This window comes from Corylus avellana, chromosome ca2 (genome assembly GCF_901000735.1).
Source record: "Corylus avellana chromosome ca2, CavTom2PMs-1.0".
Lineage (NCBI taxonomy): Eukaryota > Viridiplantae > Streptophyta > Magnoliopsida > Fagales > Betulaceae > Corylus > Corylus avellana.
The window spans coordinates 35,832,533-35,841,375 of NC_081542.1; the positions used below are offsets into that span (position 1 = coordinate 35,832,533).

At 34.8% G+C, this 8,843-nt stretch overlaps 1 pseudogene; it reads left to right on the forward strand.

Annotated features, from left to right (window-relative positions):
* Nucleotides 1-280: 280 nt before the first annotated feature.
* Nucleotides 281-1,900, forward strand: LOC132169670 (glucan endo-1,3-beta-glucosidase 14-like; annotated as a pseudogene).
* The last annotated feature ends 6,943 nt before the right edge of the window (nucleotides 1,901-8,843 follow it).

The following is an 8,843-nucleotide window of genomic DNA, read 5'->3' on the forward strand; positions in this document are numbered from 1 at the left end:
CTTCAAGGGGTAAAGTGAATTTTTCTAAAAAAATAATAATAAAGTATCAATTTGACGCTTATGCATTAATATATAAACCACTCTCATTGATTATTTTGTCTATCTTGTCTGAAATTCAATCACTCTGCAAGCCATTCTCTCAAAGCCCTCCTCTCTCGCTTCCTAACACACTCAATCTCATATACATTCGTGCTTTGCTTCTCTCTTGCTAAGCAACTCTTGCTCAGCTTAAGCTTAAAAATCTATCTTGCTTAAAATTCGTTCATCTTTCTCTCTCACAATGGCAATCTTTAATGGTCCTAGAGTTGCCATGGTCCATATGTTCATTATGTTTTCTCTTTATTTCTTAGGTACGCTTATTGTTTTTACTTTGTGGTTTTTATTTATTTATTTATTTATTATGTTTTGTATGATTATTTCATACACAATTGGTTGCTCTAGATTGAAATCCATTAATTTTCATTTGGCATTTTCTAATCATTAGTTATGAAGCACAAATTGTTTTCATTGCTTGTGTTTCTACAGAGTTCGGCTTTTAGAAGCCAAATCACTAGGAATAAATTATGGTTGAGTGAGCGATAATTTGCTCGCACCCGAGAAGGTACTCAATTTACTTACATATCTTAATATCTCAAAAACATGGATTTATGACATTGATCCACAAGTTTTGATCACATTCGCCAATTCCAACATTGAATTGGTAGTCACGGTCGAAAACGAGTTGCTTCCCTAGTTAATAAATTCAGCCCTTCAATGGGTAACCACTCACATTAGGTGTATTTTCCTACCACTAGAATTACCGGGATAGTGGTAGGAAATGAGATTTTCACCCTTGAAGATAATACCCTATTGTCATATCTTGTCCCGGCCATGGTAAGCATTCAAGGTGCTTACTCCAATTACGCTTAGACTTGTGCATTCAAGTCTCTACTCCGAATTCTTGAAAGATTCTCGAAGTGTCATGCCCACCTTTAGCCGAAAGTTTCAAAACTAACATTTATAGCATTATGATAGAACTTTTAACGTTCTTGTCGGACATCAAATCTCCCTTTTGGATCAATGCCTTTCCATTTTTTGTGTATAAGGGTGGTCCAACTAAGATTTTTTTGGATTATGTTTTGTTTCATCCTACAATAAGAATCATAGACTCGTACAACAAGCTACAATATGAAAACATGTTGTATGCTCAAGATGATGCAGTCATATATGCTATTGCTAGAATGAGCTTTGGTGTAATAGAGGTTCAGGTTTTTGAGACTGGTTGGCCATCAAACAGGGACCTCAATGAAATTGGTGCGACCTTAGGAAATGCTACCACTTACAATAGGAACTTAGTGAGACTGCATTTGGAAAATGAAGGGACACCTTTGAGGCCTAGTATGTGGCTTGAAGTTTATTTATTTGCTTTTTTCAATGAGGATTTGAAGCGCAGACCAGCATCATAAAGGAATTATGGTCTCTATCAACCTAATGGAACCATGTGCTACAATGTAATGCTCCCTACCCTATCTAGTAATACAATACCTTCAATGGATCATAAGCCCCCTGGTCATGCTTCCTCTACTATAAAGGTAAAGCCATAGGTCCATAGGCTCATTTTCTTAATCCATATTTCATTGGCTTAGAAAAGAATATATAAGAAACTGTAGAAGTAAAAGGTTTTTTCTTGTGTACTTCCATTTTGATAAAAGTTTAAGCCTATATATTAATATAGGTGTGCTTTGTTAGTTGTAAGTGCTATATTTTGTTGAATACTTATATCTATTAATTCTTTTATTTTTCCTCTTTTTAAATGGCAATTATTGTGAGATATGCAGCAATCGTGGATTGTCAAAGCTTGGTGTACTAGATGTTTGTCCATTTGTTTATGTTCCATGTTTTAATGAGAATACCATATTAAGCCAATGAGAGTTCATTTAAATACGAAGTATTGTGTATATATGCATACTGGTGTGCTCATCTAGTCTGAGGCTTGCTGGATGGATTGATGGTCATGGTATCGATTCAAAAATGTAGTTTCAAAATGTGGAAGTGTTTCATAATGATATCATTTTCTTTCCTTAGTTCCTTAATTAGTTCCAATGGTATACTGCCACGTTTCCATGCATTGTTCATTATGATACCAAAACATGCTAATTAATTAATTACATCTAAACATTGTGTTTTTGGGTTAAGTGATCCAGCAGGTTGAATTCACTTGATAGAATTGAAAACCTAGAGAGCTAATATCAACTTACCTTTTCTTTTCATTTTCAAAGTCGTGACATACATGTTTTCTTCGTTTTATTCATTTTATAAAAAAGTGAAGAAGAACTAGTTCGAGAGGAAATTGTTTTTGGTTACCTCAATAACATGCCACATTTTTAATAGGTAACATTTTTCAAACGTTTTCATGCTTAAAAATGGCCTAAATTATGTAATTTGAGAATCTACAATTTTAAAGAAGTAGTAGATTATCAAATTGCACAATTTTAGTTATTTTTAGGAATTGAAACACTTGAAAAATATTAATTATTAAAAATGTGATATATTCAGTTGAGAATTGAGTATATTTTCATAAGATTCTTGCTCTCTACATTGTAAAAAAGCTTTGACCCAAAAATTGTCTTTTAATTTTATGGAGAAACTTTTCTACAAAAGTGAAGAGCAACCCTTTTGGGAGGAATTTTTTTTTGGTTACCTTAATAACATGCCACGTTTTTAATAGGTAGCATTTTTCAAGCTTTTTTATTCTTAAAAATGACCTAAATTACGTAATTTGAGAATCTACAATTTTTTGTAAGGCATCCTGATCACCATCTACAATTTTAAAGAAATAGTAGATTCTCAAATTTTTCAATTTTGAGTTATTTTTAGGCATTGAAACGCTTGAAAAATATCAATTATTAAAAATGTGATATGCTCCAGTTGAGAATTAAATATATTTTCATAAGATTTTTACTCTGTACGTTGGCCATTGGCAATATTGCTTACGGCCCCTATATATATATATATATATATATATATATGAAGACTAACATTTTGTTTCTGAGTGACCTGAATATATATAATACATTCTTTGGAGCAATCATTTCTTGATAGTTTGGGATTGGCCTTGTTTTGGACCATCCCCACATTGATATGGGATGGGCTATATATATACCCTAACAAGTTCTTATAACGGCATCATCCGTTGTGCATCAAAACCACCTATGTGTGGTACAAGTCCATTTAAAATAATAATTTTTTTTAATTTTTTGTTTTAAATAATATAAAGACAAAAAAAAAAAAAAAAAAAAAGGAAAAACACACTTTAGCTCTGTGAACTATTACCAATTTTGCACTTACACCTCCAAATTTTAAAAAGTGACATTAAGGCTTCTTATACTACCACCGCGTGTCAAATTAGACACCTTTTCATTTTTCTTTCCAAAATACCCTTAAATTCATTAAAATATAACAATTTGAAAAAAAAAAATTTAAAAAAAAAAACCAAAAACCAAAAACAAAATGGGTGGCCATTTTTCATATTAGCCTCTATTAATTTCCTTTTTTTCAAATGGTTCCTTTATTTTTTATTTTTTTTTTATTTATAAATTCAAAGGAATTTTGGTTGGGGTACTGGGAGAATGTAAAAGTGTCTAATTAGACACGCAATAGTAGTATGTGGAGCCTCAATATATGCCTTGTTTTAAAATTTGGAGGGACAATTGTAAAATAGGTAATGATTCAAAATTCTAAAGCATATTTTTCTCGAAAAAATAAATAAAAAAAATCAGGTTTACAATTTGAATTGGAAACCAAAAAAATTGAATTGAAATTTAAAAATGCCAACTCTTAGTGGGAGGAGGCTGAGAAGTCTATCAGTAAAGCTCGCTGATCAGGTGTTCTCCTGAGAACAAGAACTCTTAGATGCACAAATGTTCTTGGATGACCACTAATGTTCCACTCCTAGATCCACATGGAAAGGCTTTGCCATTCAAAAGAATATGTAAATGAGTTAAGAAAACCATAACTAAAGGTGAAGAAAATAAAGAGCAACTTTTTGAATTAGAAATTAGTTGGCTAAAAATACTTGTAGCCTCTTAATGAATGAGTGATCTCGATAAAGGTGAGAAATAATGAAAGACACCAATTTCGTAATTTTTATAGAATTGCAAGTTTGCTCTTTATTACAAATTTTACCAATCAAGGATATTTATGATTAACACATAAAAGCATGTAAATGAACATAGAAATTAGGGATTTGGAGGAATATAATTCTACAAGGCTATACTCTTAGTAGTACTTCTAGGAGGCCAATGCCCATGACAAAGAGGAGAAATTTTTGGAGGACCACAAATGTTCGGACCAAATCTCACATATCCCACCTCTGTATCGAAGGAAGTATGGATTCCAGCTAGTTAAGTGTTCCCAATACCAGGTGTAGTATCATTGGTAGGGACAAATGCAAAACAAAAAATGCGCTCGCCAACATAATGTTCTTGCACAACTAGAATGTTCCACATTTACAACGTTAGAATTGGTCTGGCTGAGAAGAAGAATGACAGATTTGGAACTTGAACCGACTCTAAGCTGGATAGGTTGTAGCACGTGTCAAACATGGAGGTCACAGGAGCCCGAGGAAGATTTATGACTTTTGCATGGTAGGCATTACGAAAAGCCTCATAAACAAGCCTCGATAGGCGGGTGTATGTTGTACCCGAATCTATGAACGCACCACATTTGAAGCTATTTTGGGGAATGGGTAGCTGGATGTCTCCAATCCCAAGGCTCGAGAGCCCAACAAAGTAATAAGTCTTTTTTTTTGAGATGCGGAATAAGGGAATCCATGCGGTTCCCGCAAGTAACACGGCATCTGGAAGGCTGAAATTCAACCGACCAAGTGACCCTCCATGCAGATTGAGCAAGCAATAATTGAAGATGTTTGCCCGTCCATGTACCCAAAGTTGAGTAGCTAGTGAGAGTGACCCTCCTCTAAGGCCCACCAAGCCGTGGGCTCCAGGGATGAAGCCAAAGTTTGAGTGTCCATACCCAGTAAACACATTCAAAACAACAGTGCTTCCAAATGTGAGCGTTTTGAGCACAAGTGAGCCATTGGTGAAAAAGCCATCTAGGTAGTCCACCTCGTACTAAAACTGACTCTTACCACAACCGTGTCGCTGGAGTTGATTACATGCAGTGGAGTTATAAGGCACCACCGAAATGGAAGTGGAATTGAGTGGGTCGAATATGTCTGGCATTTGGTAACAATTACAGGGTTTACACTGAAACCACGTAACGTCATTCCCCGTGCCTATAATCATAAGCTGGCTAACAGGAAGGGTACCCACTCCTATCGGTATAATATATGGTACAAGTGTCTAGGGGAAAATCACCGCAGATATGAGGATATCAGGCAATGTTGGTGGAGTTGTTGGCAATGGAAGGGGAGGTAGTGAAGGAGATAGCAATGGAGCGTAGCGAGTGGTGGTCAAAGGTTGTGCTAAAGCTGATACGGTGAGTGTTGCAAGGAGGGAGAGAAGAGACACCATGACTATGATTTCTTGCTTGTGAGTTTTGAGAGTGGATGATATGTGATTCAGTCCATTAATTGAACTTGAGAGAAAGCCATGTAGGAAATAATCTACATATAGCCTAAAGCAAGCCACACGAGAAGTAATCTATAGCCATCATTCTGAGGTGAATTTTTCTGTAATTTGCAAAAAAATTCAATAACATGCCACGTTTTTAATAGGTAGCATTTTTCAACCGTTTTGATGCTTAACAATGGCATAAATTTGTTAATTTGAGAATCTACAATTTTTTGTAAGGGATCCTGATCACCCTCTTCAATTTTAAAGAAATTGTAGATTTTCTAATTGCGCAATTTTAGATGTTTTTAGGCATCAAACGCTTGAAAAAGTATCAATTATTAAAAAAGTGGTATGTTCCAGTTGAGAATTGAGTATACTTTCGTAAGATTTTTTCTCTCTATGTTGTAAAAAAGCTTTAACCAAAAAATTGTCTTTTAATTTTATGAAGAAGAAATGTTTCTACAAAAGTAAAGAGGAACGCTTTTGGGAGGAAATTATTTTTGGTTACCTTAATAACAGGCCACGTTTATAATAGGTAGTATTTTTCAAGCGTTTTGATGTTTAAAAATGGCGTAACGTACGTAATTTGAAAATCTATAGTTTTTTGTAAGGGATCCTGATCATCCTCTACAATTTTAAAGAAATAATAGACTCTCAAATTGCACAGTTTTGAGTTGTTTTTAGGCATCGAAACGCTTGAAAATATCAATTATTAAAAATGTGCTATGTTCCATAATGAATGCCGAATATTGCATATTTGAGCCCCTTAATTTGCATTCGTTAATCCTTTAGCTTTATTTATAATTTGATGTTTTGTGTTAGTTTTGGTATTTTAGTGTTTTTGCAGGTTGCTTCGTAAAAATTATAAATTTGATGTGAAAAATGCAAAATTTGAAAAGAAAAGCAAATGAACAAGCCAAGCCAAGCCAAGCCAATTACCAAATGAAGAAGTCAAGCATGTGAAACTCAAAAAGACCAAAGGAAAAGAGAAAACCCAAAGGAGACTTTTCTCAGGAATTGTTAAAAAGCCATGCGTGGGATCCATCCAAAAGAATGAAAGAAATAAGGGGAAAATGCAGTTTACCCTCCTGAAGTTTCAGGGGTTTTGCAATTTTAACCCAAAAGTTCAAAAATTGGCAATCTATCCCCCTGAAGTTACAAAAATTGGCAATCTAAACCCTCCATTAAATTTTTCCGTCTAAATGGACGAAACTCACCCCACGTGCTTCTCACGTGACTTTTTTACCCATTATCTTCCAATTTTGCCCTCAATCTAACTTAATGGCTTTATTACATGATGACCCTCCCCTTTTGAACCCCACCCACACACGTTGCTCGTCCTTTTCACTCCAACAAACCCACTACACAACTGAAGCACGAGAAGAAGAAGAAAGTTCCAAAAGCATGGTCCCCTCGTGTATTCAAGCAGCAAATCGCATGGTCTCCTTTTATTTCTACCCCACCCACACGACACATCACGACAACAGCAAGCCGACAGTTTCGGTGAAGTTGTTCGTGGTCCCTTGTTCGTGGTGCCATTGTGTGGAGAAAGGGGACAGCAAACTACTTGTTCCCATAAATTTCGCTTGCTATCTAGGTTTGCCCCAATTTTGCAATTAATTTTGGACCATCTACTAGAGTTTTTTGTTAATTTGGGGTTTTTGGGGAATATTGGTTTTATGGTTATTGTGAATTGTTGAATATTTTGGGTTCATCGTTTTTGTCGGTATGCCCCAATTTTGCAATTAATTTTGGACCATCTACTAGGATTTTTTGTTAATTGGGTTTTGGGGGAATATTGGTTTTGGGGTTATTGTGAATTGTTGAATATTTTGGGTTCATCGTTTTTGTCGGTATGCCCCAATTTTACAATTAATTTTGGACCATCGACTAGGGTTTTTTTTGTCAATTTGGGGGATTTTTTTTTTTTTTTCTACTTCTTCCTATTTGACAATTTTGAACCCCTATTTCTGAAAATTGCAATGGGAAATGTCAATTCTTTGTTGTGAATCAAACTTTCCTTTGAAGAGACGCACACACACACACACACACACACACACACACACACACATATACTTGGAAGTTGGATGAGAGACAAATGTAAGCAACCACATATTGGATTTTGGTTGGAATTTAAAGTAAAAATAGTATTGGTGTTTGGCTATATATATCTCCCTGTTTTTATAATGAAGCTACAATCTTGATAGACTCGAACATATGACTTACAAATCATCATCATATGGTCCATCTCCTTGTTGTGCTTGTGATTATATTCACTTAATTTTTTTTTTTCTACTTCTTCCTATTAAGTTACAATTTTGAACCCCCATTTCTGAAAATTGCAATGGGAAATGTCATTTCTTTTTTGTGGATCAAACTTTCCTTTGAAGGGATGCACACACACACACACACACACACATATATATATATACTTGGAAGTTGGATGAGAGACAAATGTAAGCAACCGCATGTTGGATTTTGGTTGAAATTTAAATTAAAAACAGTATTGGTGTTTGGCTATATATATCTCCCTGTTTTTATAGTGAAGCTACAATCTTGATAGATTCGAACATATGACTTACAAATCATCATCATATGGTCCATCTCCTTGTTGTACTTGTGATTATATTCACTTAATTTTTTTTTTTCTACTTATTCCTATTGAGTTACAATTGAACCCCCATTTCTGAATATATATATATATATATATATATATATATATATATTTTCCTTCAAATGGTGGTTTGGGTTTGTTGGCTTTTGGATGGAATTCACCATGTCAATTTCTAATGCATTGCCTATATGTGAAATGTTATTGAGTTTGAAATTAATTTCAAATTATTGGTTTAGGATGGCCAATTGAATAAAATTATTCACTAAAAATGTCTATTTCACTTTGTAGGATGGCCAATTCAAGGTTAGTGTTTGAGGTCCACCGTGGTGGTAGATTCAACAGTACACTTGGATGTGAGTACGTGGGGGGTGATGTGGCAGTCCATACAGAGAGTGTTGACCTGATGAGTTGTCATACTTTGAATTGGAAGGCATATGTCGACAGTATTGGTACAACTAGGGGGATTTAATCTTTTTTCAAGAACCTGGTAAAAGTCTAGTCAATGGTTTGCATTTGATTACATCTGACCATAATGTACTATTTATGGTTGCTAAGTACACTGGTCATAGCGTAGTTCACTTATTTGTTGTTTCTTTCGGGGAGGGTGTAGTTGATAAAGAAGATTGTGATGAAGAGGATGAAGATGAGGACGGAGGGAGGGTTGACCTTAATGA